The 16,018-nt window shown below is 39.4% G+C and overlaps 1 protein-coding gene and 1 long non-coding RNA gene across 2 annotated transcripts in view; one reads left to right on the forward strand and one right to left on the reverse strand.

Moving 5' to 3' along the window:
- The window catches only part of CRYBG1 (crystallin beta-gamma domain containing 1), a 98,090-nt gene that overhangs the window by 1,026 nt on the left and 81,046 nt on the right, over positions 1-16,018 (forward strand). The gene's annotated exons all lie outside the window — the stretch shown is intronic.
- On the reverse strand, positions 8,576-14,854 carry LOC135579028 (uncharacterized). The gene is made up of 2 exons (XR_010471279.1): positions 14,290-14,854; positions 8,576-13,870 (listed from the first exon to the last, which is right to left on the reverse strand). It is a non-coding gene; the product is annotated as an uncharacterized LOC135579028 (long non-coding RNA).

A 16,018-nucleotide genomic window follows, 5' to 3' on the forward strand; every position in this document is an offset into this window, starting at 1 on the left:
TTGGGGCTCCGTCAGGAACTGGTTTGGTTAATACTGCTCAGATTTGAACAGCAAGACCCGAGCAAGGAGATGTCAGTGGTATCTGGATTTTAAAAAAACATATTGTAAGTTATTGGACTCTGAGGTGTTTGCTTCAGACCGAGTAATCTGTAAGTTACAGCAGGGGCGGTTCTGTGTGTTTATATATATTAAAAAGTTATACAGAAAATGCTAGTAGTTGCTTAAAAGTAGTCATCACGTGGATATGCAGACTTGACTAACTATAGGCTAACGATACTTGCATTTGGTATTGAAATGTTATTGAAAACTTTTAACACCAGCATACTTCATAAAAGAAAAGAAAAGTGAGCATATGTTTACATATGTGTAGGAAAAAATAATGAAGTCTGCTTCTGAGAACTTTCAAACTGGGAAATGATGTACTTCACAGTGCTGTTGAGCAGCCAAGCTCAGGGTGATGCTGCAGGTAACCTCAACCAGGAACAGATATTCTTCTGCCTTCCAAAAGAAGGGGATTGTAGTGTAGTCCAGATTGGAAAGGAGAACCAAGCATGGCTGGCTCTGAGATCAGGTTGCTGAGGACTGTGTCCAGTTGAGTTTTGAAATCTTCCAAGAGCTGAAAGTGCGTAACTTCTGTGGGCAAACTGCTTCACTGCCTTTATGTGAGAAAGTGTCTCCTTGTACAAGGTTGGAACATCTCTTCTTTAAATTTTTGGCCTCTTCTGCTCCTGACATACACCACTGAGAGCCTCTTGGCTTTTCTTGGTGATCCTCGCATGTGTATTGGGAGGCAAATGCTGGGTCCTTTCTGTGGTCACCTCTTACCCAGGCTGAACAAGCCCTGCTTCCCTGGGCTTTTCTCTCAAGGCAAGTGCTTCAGCCCATGAGCATCTTGGGGCCCTATGCTCAACTACTTGGGGCGACTATGCTTGCCTCAGTTTATCAACACCTTATCTAGATCTGGCCAAATGAATGGCAAGAAAAGTGGGATAAGTCTTTAATTTTGGTGTGAGGTCCTTTTTCTTCCAAATACCTTGCTAGACCTACAGTGTGAAACCGAAACAGAAGTGCTTTGTGAGATTTGGGGTTCAGTTGTTGTATCTGAAAAAAACGGAGGATTATTTGCTGTGTAATGTTGTTATCGAGTTCTGTGACTATAAATGAAGCCTAATAATTGCAAGGCTTCTGAAATTATAGGTTTGTAACTCCTGTTACAAAATACTGCATTTTTTGCTTTTTGGCCAGGGAACTAATCCTTTGACTGTTGATAACAGGTTGGAATGTGGAAATGTGATGTGGAAATAAACGTGTATGTCATCGTCATTAACTGTAGTCAGTTGTCTTCAGAGAGCACAAACTTCTCTTGTTTGTGTAGCTTCCTACCACCCTAGTTTTTTAAAAAATGACCTAAACAAAGACTTTAATATACTCAATGCATTTTTATTATGTTTTTCAAAATACTTTGTTTGAAGTATTTTAGTTCTATTATGTGAATGGTAGGCTGTAATGCATGGTTGCAAGAATGCTGTATAGGCCAAATAAAAGCCTTATCTAAACAGTGATGATTTTGAAAATTTGGGATGCTTAATAACTGACCATGGTTTTTGCTACGACAGAGATTTTTTTTCACATAACTAACATGACAGCTGGCAGTTTGAAGACACCTATTTATATGAGACTCCAACTTTAAAATTATCTGATGAGCTGTTTTGCTATTCTTATGTTATGTTTTCAGGTAGTCAGTACTTTTCCTTGCTGTTAGTTACTTATCTTGAAGAGTAGTAGCCAATATGGCGTGAAAAAATCTTACCATAAAAACCAAACAAGCAGCCCAACTCCTTTAGACTTGAGGCTACAAGTGTGCATTCTCCTGCCTTGATGGAGTTTGACTTCATGGATGTCCAGGGTTAAATCAGGGAAGCCAGATGAACTCCTCTGGTCTCTTTTTCCAGCAAAAGCTTGTAGAATCTCTTTCCTGGAGATAATAACTACAAATTGGAGACTCTACACAGAAGAAGGTGCAGTGAAAGAGAAGAATGAAAAAGAATGATAGTTGCCTCTGTGCTGTAGAAAACCACACACTATTAATAAACCAATTTTTACTTGATCTCTTGGAAGTCCTCTCTTGGATCTTGAATGATTTTCACCCAAGGGCAAATTTAAAAATGAAGATAATGACTTGGATTTGAATTTTGAAGCAGGAAGTTTGGTACAGGAGGACAAAACAAATTGTATATCTTTGGGGTGTGATTGTTTAGAAGTCTTTCTCACAATATGTCTGGAGGTTTTGGTATTTGATGGTCAAGACCAGACAAGTTACTTCAGTCTGGTTATGAGTTGGCTAACACATAAATGTCAGTAGCTAGATTCTTGCCCAAAATGTGTTGTTGGAAAGAGTAGGACATTTTTACTGCATATTACTTCTTCAGCTTCAAGAAACAGTGATAGTTTGGTGTTGGACTTGATGTTGAAATGCTAGGGCAGCTGCCATCAGCAACACCCTTATTTTTACTCTTTCCTCTTCCCTAATTAAATATAACTCAGGTCATCTTCACCAACATACTAAATACATGAAGGAAAATAAGCCTATGTGACTGTTATTGTACGATGATTTGGCAGGAAGACAAATATGAATTAGGGTTCAGTAATAGCATAAAAATAAGCAAAGGGAAAGTTAGTAGGCTACATCCAAGGAGACTTAGAATGTGTATTACTTAGACCTTATCTCGTAGAGGAACACACATGTACAGAAGATAGATTGAATGTGAAGAAATATTGTGTTATGAGAGGAGAACATGGTGTTGAGACCAAAATCTGTTAACTCTTCCCTACTTTGATATTCTTTGAGTTTCTCTTCTTTGACTTCTGTATTAGGAGAGGTGAAGAAACCATGCTTTGCAGCCCGCATGTAGCATCCCATTTTGCAGAAAGATGAAGAACAAATGATTCACCCTGTGAATAACAGAGCTTGTAATAACACAGATCATTAGTAGCTTGATTGATAAGAACACAATATCATACAGTCAGCTGTGTTAAATAGTAAAATACGAACCCTCGTATTTTATATGTGTAACTTTACATTTGTGAGTTGTCCAGTTGAAAGAAAAAGTGGAATCGTTCACCTCTGTTCTTTGTCAGACTGAATGTGGATGTCTACAGGTGTTCCTGGTTGCACTTACTTCATGGGAGCTGGAAATTAAAAAGAGTAATTATGTTTGCCATATAATTCTTGGTACTCTGTAATGTAAGCATAGTGCCTTAAAAGCAAAGATTTATTAGTTTAACTTTGTTTTATAGAGGAAAGAAGTCCTCTTAAACTATTATGATCAAATTATTAAATGCAGAATTTTTTTTTCTCAAATTTTTATCTGTACTGTGACCTAATGAGGAAGTCAGTGCTTATTAAAAAGATGTGTTTCTAGAAAGATAGTAAGGTAAGAGGGATGGCATGCTAAAACATTCACTTACTCTGTATTAATAAGAAGTAAAGAATATTGTTCTGTGAAAACCTACATAATGACATCTGTGCCATGAAAGGAGTAGTCTGTCTCTCCTGCATGAGTTTAACATCACCTGGTGTTTCTGTGGTGCTGCTTTCACAGGCTTGGTGGCTGTGGAAACACCAGTGTGTAGAAGAGCTCTCTCCTTTTTACTTTGTTGTTTTAAAAATCAAATGACAGTCGAAACCATCTGAACTGGTAAGACTGCTGGTGCTTTCCTGATCAGCCTGCTTGGATGTCAGTGGAAGGTTAGATCTTGGTTGGGATCTCATTCCTGACTTCTGTGGTACAGAAGAATTACTGACTTTCTTTGTTCACGTGTTTTCCCTTAAATGTAGAAACATTGATCTTGAAAAATAAAATGAACCGATGGACTCCTGCCATTCACAAATCAAAGAATTTTCCTTATTTGTTTGGGTGCTTCCATCTTTGTTGAGTGTTTATTTTGGAGGGATGGTGTACCCTACTGTTTTCAGGTGAACTTGCTCCATAGTAGTACTGACTACCATTGAGGTGATAAGAGTTCTGTCCTGAATAGTTAAATGTCTACTAAAACAAAGACTGTTGTGAAAAAGCAGGTTGTAGCCTTCTCGAACTAGGTGCCAGTCTTGACACCTTTGGTTTTAGTCTGTCAGACCCACACTTTGAAATGGAGACAAGTACAAATATAAAAGCGTTCTGAGAAATTTTTGAGAAATAAAACCCCATTGTGGAAACCACCCAGGAAGGTGCACAAACAAAAAAATCCTATTGAATGCAGGTACATACAGTTGGCACTTAATAATGCATGGAGCGCTAAAACCAATATTAAATATTGAATACCTACTCAGTGAGTACCATTTGTCCAAAAGTGAAAACAACAGTTTTCACTCTCTACTCTTTCTTAACACTGCTATATCTTATCTCTTCCTTTTCTCCTTGTCGTGTTCCCTTGTTTCTACAATTCTCTGTCCCATCTTTCCATTACTTTTCATCCTCTTGAGATTTGCATCAAGCAGTTCAGCCTTCGTTCTCTAGTGTGTTCCTGCTTGCATGGAACAAACACAAGAAGGATGTGTTATTGTGTCTGTGATGGCCTTAGGGCATAGGCAGGACTACACTTCTAGATATAAATTCAATCTGTTGTTGAAATGGTGAATATAATGAGTTTCATGTACTTCATATACAAGATGGGGCCCATATCCTCTAATTTCAGATATCTACATCTGAACTAGTTGTTTACATTATAATCAAGGAGGGCAAATAGGCATGTCTAGTGTGCAATTCATTTCACCCAAATGTGAGTGTCTAAAGCAGGCTAAATGAATTGCATCTTAGAAGTGCTAGCTTTTTCCCATTGACTGTAAAAGCCGCCTGAAGGTGATGCCGCCAACATCTGAATTTTGACAGCTGAATTCCATCCATCTTACTTGATAAGGGGGAATCCACATGCAGGAGATGCTACAGTGCAAAGTCAAACAGCCACTAGCTTCAAAAACTACGTTCTGATTTTGTGTGTGCAACTTTAAGGCACCTTCTTTGTTCATGAGCAATCTGCTTTTAAAGACTAATATTCTGCAGAATTTCTGTATTACTAAGTTGATTGTGGTTATCAGTTTTTAAGTTTCATTAGGGAACTGGGGTTGATCCCTAATTCTGCTGTGTTTCCTAGGGAAAGCTGAGCAAGTCATGGGAAAGTTGTGGAAAACAAACCTTTCACAGATGATTAGGGAGAGAGATCAGGGGAAGCAGGAGAAAGGGGAGAGGACACTACTTGACCTAGGGTCTCATTTGCAGAACTTCTGCCAAAATGGCAATGCTTAGGAAAGTTAAAGGCTGCTTGAAATGGAATCTTATAGTGGGGAAGATGGGGAACTGTTTACACTAGGCAGTTCTTCCTTTAGCAGCTTGCATTTTAAAACAGAATAATAACACAAGGAGCTGTTCTATAGTCAGAGGTTTCTGTGCAAGAGAAAATAAGTCCCTTCTCCAGCTTTCAAAACAGACAGAAAAGTCATGAGTGGTTTGTGTGTATGTAATGTGGCTGATAACAGTGTATCTTTGTATATACTATTCTTACGTCAGTCACTTCTTACACCTAGCAAACTTTCTGCTGTACGGTTTTACTTCTCACGCACTATTGCTTATGCAGCTACATACCGTGAGCTAATACAATCTATCATCAGTATTTCATTGTTCAGTGCTCCTTGAAAACAAGAAGGGAAAGACAGGCAAAGACTGATCAATTAGTTCTCTCTGTTGGTGCCCTCTACAAAAAAGGACAGTATTCATTTAAAGAAAAATTATCATCTTGTCCATATCTTTCATTCCCATGTGTGCAAAAGTGTTGTAATTTTTGTCAGCCTCACTTTGGAACTGTACTTGGAAATTCTGAAATGAAAATGAAATAATATTAGTTGGATAAAATAGTCATTTTTGCTAAATTAATTCTTTATTCACTTAGAAATTACAGTTATAAAGTCAGTCAAACTAAGTTTTAAAAGAATGTCCTGCACTATTAAATTCTGGAAATCAGGCATGTTTGATAAATTCCCCAAATCCCGTGTTTCAGGCAGAGCCCACACCAGAAGCACAACTGCTATTTTGACAAAAAAAAAGTCTGTTTTTCCTCTTTAAGAATACCTTATGTTGGCTACAGCACTTCTTCTGCTGTTAGTCTTACTCTGTAAATGCTTTAAGAACAGTAGGCAAGCAGTGCGTCCTTTAACCAATTTTTTATAGTTGCTGTTTCATCTTTGTAAGCTACGATTATATTGTCTCTTGAGTCTCTTGGACTGTCGCTGGTGCTGCAGCTGTGGTGCTGCAGCTGTGGTGCTGCTGTTGAGGCAAGGCTGTATGTCAGGAATGCTGTCTGATGCCATTTTCCATTTGTACCTTCTGTGGCCAGGAGCAGGTACCACAACACAGTCTCTCAGGGCTCATGTAGAGTCACAGATGACTTCTAATTAATGCTAAGAAAGCAGAAGAGAACCTCTAATATCAGTGGACTTGTGAGGAGAGGCTGCTTTTTAGGAAGTAAGGAGATTATATGTTTTTTCCTGGCATGAAACTAGCAGAATGCTCACCTCAATATACCATACTTACAAAATAGGTTCATTTATAATAAGTTGCAAGAAACCTCTGGAGCTCATTTCAGCAAGTTCCCCACTTCAAGCAGAGCCAACTGTGATGTTAGATTCCATGCGATGTTAGATCCCATCCCAAAGTTAGGGTGGGTTGGTCAGGTCTTTGCCTAGTCAAGGGTTGAATATCTACATGGACAGATAATCCACAACTTCTCTGTGAAGACTGAAAATTTGTTCTCAGGTCTAATCAAAATTTCTCATGCTGCAACTTGTATCCTTCTCCTCTTGGTTCATTGCTGTGCACTTCTGAGGAGAGGCTGGCTCCTTTTAGGTAGCCAAAGCACCTAACAATCTCGGTGGGCCTCTTCTGTGCTCGTGCAATTTTGCACACTTTTCTTCTACTGGAGATGTACAGGTAGCCTTCATTGTCAGAAGGGCACACTGCTGATGATGTCTCCTAGTAGAATAATGTGAAAACTAAGGACTCGCAGAGACTTGGCACTGAGAAGTACAAGGTAATGCCAGGTGCCATTGTGAACCTGTGCATTTTTTAGGGGAAGTCTACAGTTTCTTATTCTTTAACTTCCAGAGGTTTTACTGATCTATTTGGTTTGGTTTCCATAATTTTAGTTCCTTGAAACCATCAGTTGAGATTTCACAGTGGACATTCCACAACAGCCTGGGAGGTACTCTGTGATTACCGGTGCTGACATGTTTTCTTACCCTTGGCTGGGGATCCTGTGCCATTTATGAATCATTTAGCGAGTAACCAGTAATTCTTGTGGCGGAACATGTATTTAGAATTTTGGGACAGTGCAAGCACGTTTGGCATAAAGCCAAACTGTATGATTACTAATAGGAGTCTGTAACATTATAGTGCCATCTCTGTCTTTAAGGCGAGTGTTTTGATGATTCACCCATGATTACCAATTTGCAGATAAAGTACAAATAATTCATACTCCATGGTGTAGGGATGACACCTGTAGATATACGCTGGAACTCATCTGTTGTCCCCTGATGAAGCCCCTTTGTGTCCTCCCTTAGCTATGTGCAAAAGCTGAAGCAGTAGGGGAGAAAATAAGAATGGAAATGAAAGGATATCTACCTTACATTCTTTCTATTTGAAGAATATTTGTGTGCTTGGCAAAGAGGAAAAAATTGTCAAGTTTGTCTTCTCTAAATATGTTTGACAGTTTACGCTGTAGATAATTTAGTGGAATTGTTGAAATGGCAGCCCTCGTGTTACCTTTGGTGTTAGCTCTGGATTCTTACCTGTGCAGAGAAGGTCGCAAGAAGAGGTATAGATTTATGAGTGTTTGGTCTTCCTGGGTTAGAAGTTGTCAAGGGCAAGGTATATTCTGTTTGGAAGTGCCATAGATGGGCTAGTGTAGCTAGCATAGACACAGATAGCTTACAGTATTGATCGACTGGGCTGATTGATTGGGTTTTTACAGCACTGAGAATAAGCTCACATACTCAGCTTGAAAGGACAAATGTGCAGACACAGCACCTAATTAACATAGTGCCACGGCTTGTGAACTAGAACTGCTTTTTACCTGGCTGATTTAAACTTGGGCACATTGAACACATACACCCATCCTGTAGACATATTCTGAGTTAATCTTGTGGGATTCTTCTGATTCAAGGCTGGATTCCTTATTCAATGGGAGGCAACCTTATCTGTCTTCAGTTTAGGTAATAAGAAAACTTTTTCTCACACCTTTTGTCTATGTTGTTAGTTTACTGAGTAATCTCTCCCAGGCTGCTGTGGCTTGGGTTGTGTGTTTATCAAATGTCTAGAATAATGTAGTCTGATTTTGACTATGGCTTCTATATGCAAATAGTAAACAACAGCATAAAAGACCAAAAAAAAGTTGGCACCTTTCAAAAGCTCTGAATGAATACATATCATTTGCTATGTCAGTTTAACTCATCAGGCTTTATAGTCCTTGTGTAATTTAAATGGTGTGTATGAGGTGAAGAATTAAGAAAGAGGCTGAGAGGCATGTAAACATTCCACAGAGGTGTATTTTAAATACAGTATCAGTGACAGTCCTGCAGGTGGTAAGTCTGTTCACGTGCCTGGTTCCCAGTGAACAGCTCGATACCTGTTGATCAAGGGAGTGGAGCATCTCCCATGTGAGGAAGGGCTGAGGGAGCTCGGTCTCTGGCTTGGAGGAGACTGGGGGGTGACCTCATTAATGTTTATAAATATGTAAAGGGTGAGTGTCAGGAGGATGGAGCCAGGCTCTTCTCGGTGACAACCAATGATAAGACAAGGGGCAATGGGTGCAAACTGGAACATAGGAGAGTCCACTTGAATATGAGAAGAAACTTCTTCACAGTGAGGGTGACAGAACACTGGAACAGGCTGCCCAGGGGGGTTGTGGAGTCTCCTCTGGAGACATTGAAAACCCACCTGGACATGTTCCTGTGCAACCTGATGCAGGTGTTCCTGCTCCAGCAGGGGGATTGGACCAGATGATCTTTCGAGGTCCCTTCCAATCCCTAACATTCTGTGATTCCCTTCTCTGTCACATTTGTCAAAAACTGAGCATAGCCAGGGCTTCAGGTAGGCTCTTCTGTATTTGGGATGAAATCTTCTGATGTTTTCAGGAAAATGCTCATATTTCAAAGTTCTAGCAAAACTGAATTATGGAGGTGTCTGTCCTCTCTGTTAGTAGAGCAAGAATCCAAAGGCAGCCAGAGTTGTACTATTATTCCTGTGAGTCTGTTTTATTGTTTGCACTATCTTAGGCCACACATCTGTGGCTTGGAACAACCAGCAGTTGAACTAACCAACTCTTTAATAAAATCTAGATTATATCTTCCTTGCTTGGGACAAATAGAAATCTTTACTATATACAGCCTTTGAGGTAAGGTAGAACTAATAGTTTTAACGCAGGATTTTTAGTGTTTTATATGAGTTAAATTTATGAGTAAGCTAAATTCTATGGGAGGGATTTAATGTTTTCACTACAATTCACTCTGAAAGGAAAAAAATAAGTAGATGTACAACAGTACTCTCTGCCGTCTTGATACAGGTAATAAAATGAATAAAAAAAAATATGAAGCCTAAATGCAGCTTTTTCTGTCAAGAAACCTGACTTCTCATCTTGACTTTCAAGAAGTATTTCTTAGCACAAGCATACTACGTTTGGATAAAAACATAGTTTAGAAAATGTTTAATTTTTATAAACTTAAGTTCAAAACAAGTAAGAGTCTTATTCCAAACAACTTTTACATGTGTGCCAGTGTGCTAGGAATGTCTTATAAATTAAAAATACCCCTAGAAAATCAGCACATACTTCATTACGTGATTTTTTGGCAGCAGTGTTTTTTGTTATGCTAAAGGTCTCTCTTTTTTTCTGTAAATACTAAATACAATGTGATACTAAGACTTCTAATTTGAAAACAGGAGCAAAAATTTACCGCAATTATGAATATTTACTAGTGTGTGAAATGCTGTAGTAATTCAGATCGGGAGTATTTATGTGAATGCTCTGCATCCCAAACGAACCTTGTTTAAATGAGCTATATCTCCTTCCCACTTTGGAGTGCAGTGCTCAGAGCCTGTGTGTGAGCCTGGCAGGAGCCATCAGGCACTGCAAGAATGTCCCACTAGCTGCTAAACCAGTGGGGCAGCATCAGAAGAATAATAATTGTTCAGGGTTTACACGGAGGTATTTGAGTGACGTTTACACATTACAGGGGTGCTCGCTGTGACGGCTGAGGAGGAATTGAACAGGGAGTATCTGGCAAACACTTGGCAACTTTAAATTCACAAATTCTTTGTCTAAATGAGCTCTAGCAAGTTCAAATATTGAGCACAACAGTATTTCTGATGATATAGTGTGGCCTGATTAAACTGAATTTTTATGATAGGTATTTATATTTTAATATTCTGGCAAGTTTCTTTTAAAAGTATGAAATACAATTAGTCCATGAGAGGTTTTTCACTACTGTTGGAAAGGTATCTGAATAATTTCTCACTGTTGGCCACCTATTTACTTTGTCTAGTTTGTCATCCTTGGTTTATTTAGCTGTTGTTTTCTTTGTATTGTTTTCATTTTTTTGATGATTTTACTAATCCTTCCTTAATAGCACTACAGTTGTGACTAACTCACTGTACTCTACAGTTTTGTTTTGTTTTAAAAGAAACCTCTCTGTACCTGTTTGGACAAGTCTAATCTCCTCTAAGTTAGATCAGAGTTATTTGCCAACCTTTGGCATATTTCCTTGGTGTAATTCTGTTAAATGTTTTCCCCATACTCCCCTGTGCTGTCTTCTGCAGAAGCAGTGCTTTTCCTGAATCCACCTTAAAGCAAGTCCTTTATGCTCTGAAGACTCCATGTTTTGATAATTTGTTTCTTTGTGGTTCATAAGATTTATCAAAGTCCAGAAATTCTGTGTTGCCACTGTTCTTTATTATGGTCCATGCAATTCCTTCTCTTCTAATGATGGATTGGATAGGCTTTTCCAGTTGAAGTTCAACCCTCCAGTCATTACCGTGGGAGAGCTGCCAAAACAACGAGCTATTAGCGTGTATTAATTTCTTCCCACAGCGGGAGGTATCAGTTCTGACTTTGTTCCACAGAACGTGAGAGTTGATAGAGTTTAACATCTATGTCCTGGTTGTGTCTCTCTGTAACTGAGATGGATGAATTTCTCTACCAAAGTGCAATTTCTTCAGTTCTTCCTCTGGACATAATATTTCCCAGGCTGTCCACCATCTGATCTGTTTCTCTCATAATTCTGAAATATATTTTTATCTGCTTTCAGAGGACTCACTGATTTACAGCCTATATTGCAGCATAGGTGTGTAGAGTAGATTTATTAGATATAAATGAATAATATAAAAATTAATTTTATATACAACACATAATACTTGTTTTCATTCTAACATATACATTTTGCTTTATTGAATGTGTTTTCCTACTAGCAGGATGTCCATTACACTTGAAGATGATTATAAATAAATTTGGCTGTTGATGACAAATTAGATGTTCATGTCATCTAATGAAGCAGGTGTGACCAGCCACGTGTTCGCAGCAGCAGGCCACGGTGTGCGTGAAATACATGTGCTTGCTTTTTTCATTTCAAAAGCAATCAGGGTGTGATTCTCCAAAGGTAGATTTTGTCGCTTCATGATGAGATATTCCATCTAGTGGCTGAGTCATTTCTACCTTTGAAAAGAATTTTGAAACCTCTTCCAAGTAGCATCTTCCTCAGTTTGTGGGAAGAACACATGAGGTTGACTTTACCTCTCCAGTCATGTTTTCCAGACTTCTGAGGCACTACAACATCCAGCTTTCCTTTTGAACTCTCTGTGGGCATATTTGTCTCTCTCAGTAAATTGTAGTATTGTCGGTAGTGTTAGTATATCATGTTGCTTTAAAAAACCTCTCACTTTATATGATGGTCTGGATGCCCCTCATAAAACTAAAAAATTCCCACACTGAATTACTTCTTAAACTTTATTTTATAATGTAAAGAGTGTCAGGGCAAACAGTTGTGAAAGAAAGGATATTGAATGTTATGAAATTTAATATCATCTAAGTGGCTGCTGAAATGTGGACAGACTTGATTTAGCATTTCTTATATCTTCCCTGCGTTGCCCTTGCTCCTTTCCTTGTAATTTTAGCCTGTGAACACTGAAACTTTAGAGAGTCTTTTGATTATCTTGGTTTTTGAACTTTAGGATCAGGTTTTTACAGGAGATTATAGAAACTGGTCTAAAAGAAACAGTCATCATAATCAGCTCCTCAGAAAAAGGGTTGGGCAGAACCTTTTATTTCTCTGCATGTGTATTCTAAATTGACTGGTTTGATTTTGAGCAATAGTCCTCATCTGTGTTCAGGTGTGAATGTGTGTGTGATTACTGTGCTCATACATAAGAACTTTCTAATCTAGTGGTATCTGTAGGTATCTGTAGATATGCTGCTGTCACTTTTGCATCATATCAAAGGAATAGAGGCCTAAATGTCTCCATGTGTTTCAGTCACTTCTCGGCCTTAGTGCTACCTTCTTGTTCTTGGGGAGCTTTTAACTTCAGTTTTCAATATTTTTTATAAGCCTCGTTCCATTGGTTTACGTCCCTCGTCACAGATTTCATGGAACCGAAGGCCATGTGAACAAACAAAGCAGTCATTGGGGCATGTGGAGGAGTAGCAGGCATCTCCCAAGACTGGAAGCGTGAATATTTTCCAGTGGTGCTCATGGAACTTCTTAATGTTGGTGACCTGCTTCCAAAGTGCCTGGGTGAGGAACGGGTGCTGTGGTACTGCTGGTGCCTTCTACTTCTCTCCCAGGGCTGGATCCCAGGCAAATGACAATAAAAAAGCAGTTCAGACACTGATCCTCCCTATGGCATTTTGTTGCCTGATCCTTGTTACCACTGTGGCATTCAGTACTAGTGCTGGCACAAGCCAGGGTTCCAGCTTATGTTTGACAGAGAACCCAGGACATGGCAGGGCATCTGAGCAGCAAGTGACACTGACTAATGCTCCAGGACTTGAAACTGCGTTGCTGATGGCATTCAGTTCCTGTGATGTCCCTGCTGCCTTTGACACCAAGGCTATCGCTCTGGAGGAAGGGTGTTGCCTTTCTCTGTGACTCCTTGCCATTTGCAGGAATCTAGAAGGATGTAATGGGTGTAAATATTCTCTGCCTTTGACAATGTGTGTGAGTCCTGGAAAGAAAAGATTATTTTTGAGACAGTCTAGAGGTGCAGAGTGTTTTGGATGGCCTGATGAGGCACCTTCCAGCCCTGCATCCACCCAGGAGCAGTCCCTGGGCCGAGAAGATATTTATAAGACAGTGACTGAATTCACAGGTGTTGGAGATCCTGTTCCCAGCTCATCCTCTCAAGATGAAGTGATTACCTGTAGATGAGCATCCTGCAAGTGAAAAGATTCCCCAGAGCTAAGGTCTAAGATGTGATGGAGTGGCAACATAGCACTGCATCAAAGAGACAGCCATTGTTGAAGGTAGTTCAGCAAACAGCCTTGGGAACAGTGTCTGTGCCTATAAACAAGTGACATCTGGATAATTGATTTGCCAAACTGACCAAGGCTGCTCAGGCTCAGGAGTAGCACCTCCAACATGGTTAAAAACTGTATTTATCTAATTTAAGCATTCCAAAGGACAGTTTTACAGTTCCACATTCAAAAAATACTACACATTTTCTCAGGGCATCCAGATTTGATGGTATATTCAGCCAAACAGTCCTTCAAGTCTTCTTTCTGTAATACTTCCCACATTTGAGTTAACTGATTATTCCTTTGTAATTATTCATGTGTGTGCCTGTGGACAGTCAGAGGAAAAGATTTTTTTTTTTTAATGTGTTATTTAGCTTTCCTAAAGATAGATTGTTCACAAGCACCTTCTGCGACCACTCTCTCTACAGATAAGGCAGCTTGGGCTCAGATGCTCATGAGGAAACTGAGATTTTGGGCATGCTCTGCCCTGTATGAAATTGATACCAAGAACATTAAGCTACATACAAAGGACATCAAATGCATAGGCACAGCTACAAAAATCTCATCAGGTCTGAGTATTCATGATGGGTTGACCCACCAGTCCCTTGCTCATTCTCTGCCAGGGAGATAGGGGGATAAGGGAGATAACTGGAAAAGCGAAACCAAGAAAATCTCATGGATCAAGATAAGGATAGTGCAACAAGAGAAGAAGGATTAAAAAAAGATGCACAATCAATCACTCACCAACTCCCACCAGCAGACCAATGCCCAGCCAGTCCTTGAGCAGCGACGACTTTGGAAAGACACATCCCAGCACGCATGCACACAGTTTTTATGGCTAGTCATGACGTTACGTGGTATGGAATATCTCTTTGGTCAGTTTGAGTCAGCTGTTCCCTCCCAGCCTACTTGCTGGGGGCACAACGTGAGAAATGGATGAAGCCTTGGCACTGTACAAGCATTGTTCAGCAGTAGCTAAGGCATTGATGTGTTATCAGCACTGGTTTTGGTCACAAATCTTAAACCACAGGACCACACGGGATGCTATGAAGAAAATCAACTCCATCTCAACCAAACTCAGTACATGCTCTTAGGTGCTTATCCACAGTTAGTTACTTGTTGCCCACGGAGATATTTATTATATCAGTTTGTGGATTGTCTTACTAAAGGCATAACTGAACTGAAAGGTTGGTGGAAGAACCACGATAGTTATACATGGAATTAGTTTTATGCACATACATACTGAGAAGAGTAAAGTAGCTGTGACCTGAAGATCAGAAAGGTCTGTATGAAATAACTCAAGTTACCCAAGAAAAGGTGAAAATATATGAATCTCTTCTTTATAAACATGATAAACAATGTTGGTTTATGTGTTTAATACCCACACAGAATCTTTAATGAAAGAATCCCCAAATTATTCAAGGAAATTTAAGGCTGATTTTTTTAAAAGGAAGAATAAATGACATTGCCTTTTGACAGCTCTTGAAATGAATTGCCTGGGGTGGACATGAGGTCAAATGGTGCAGCTCAGGTTTAGAAAAGTCCTGGATAATTTTTACATATTAAAACATTTGTAGTTAGTAAGCTTACAGTAAGAAAAAATAAATCCTAGACTTCAGAGCTTAATAAGTTTGCCTAGGAAATACTATTTTTGCCCTGTATTTACTCTGTTGCAAATTAGAGGAAAATTTTCCTCACTTTATTTACAAAATAAATTAAATATGGTCTTGTTAATGCTTTAATGAAACACAGGTTTGCACATCTAACATTGTTTCACTCTCTGACTTTTTCTTGTGTAATTTTTCTTTGTTCCTTGTAGACTCTGTTTGGGGGGGGAAGACTTGTTGAACTTTTCTAGTCGTGTTTGTTAATCCATGTCCAAGTAAAGAACTGAACATATCTTACCATGATCATAGAATCATTGAATAGTTTGGGTTGGAAGGGACATTGAAAGCTCATCTAGTCCAACCCCCTGCAATGAGCAGGGATATCTCCAACTAGATCAGGTTGCTCAGAGCCCCGTTTAGCCTGGCCTTGAATGTCTTCAGGGATGGAGCATCTACCACCTTTCTGGGCAACACCAACAGTTTGACATTCCCTGCTGTCCTGCCTCATTACTTATCTAGTAATGAAGTGCTATCATTGATACATCTCCTATCCTGGAGGTTACTAGAAATGGCATCAGGTTTGGGCGACTGTTACTATTGTCCCATGATCTTGATTTGAAAGACCACAGAGGTACATATGTTCTGTGTATCTTGGATGACTCCCAGGAGCTTGCTCACATCCTGTCAGTTGGCTTTGATGTTTATACCTGCTGTTACCCGGTGTTGATGCCTCCTGCCACAAGTCTTCCCTGTCAGGTGTTGGGTCTTGGTGATGATAAAGCTGGTGAAGCAGTTGCTATTCTGAAACTGTTATGATAATTGCAGATGTTTCAGCCTAATTGTGTCTCCTCCCTTCCCACTTATTG

The sequence above is a fragment of the Columba livia genome, chromosome 3, assembly GCF_036013475.1.
Source record: "Columba livia isolate bColLiv1 breed racing homer chromosome 3, bColLiv1.pat.W.v2, whole genome shotgun sequence".
Classification (NCBI taxonomy): domain Eukaryota; kingdom Metazoa; phylum Chordata; class Aves; order Columbiformes; family Columbidae; genus Columba; species Columba livia.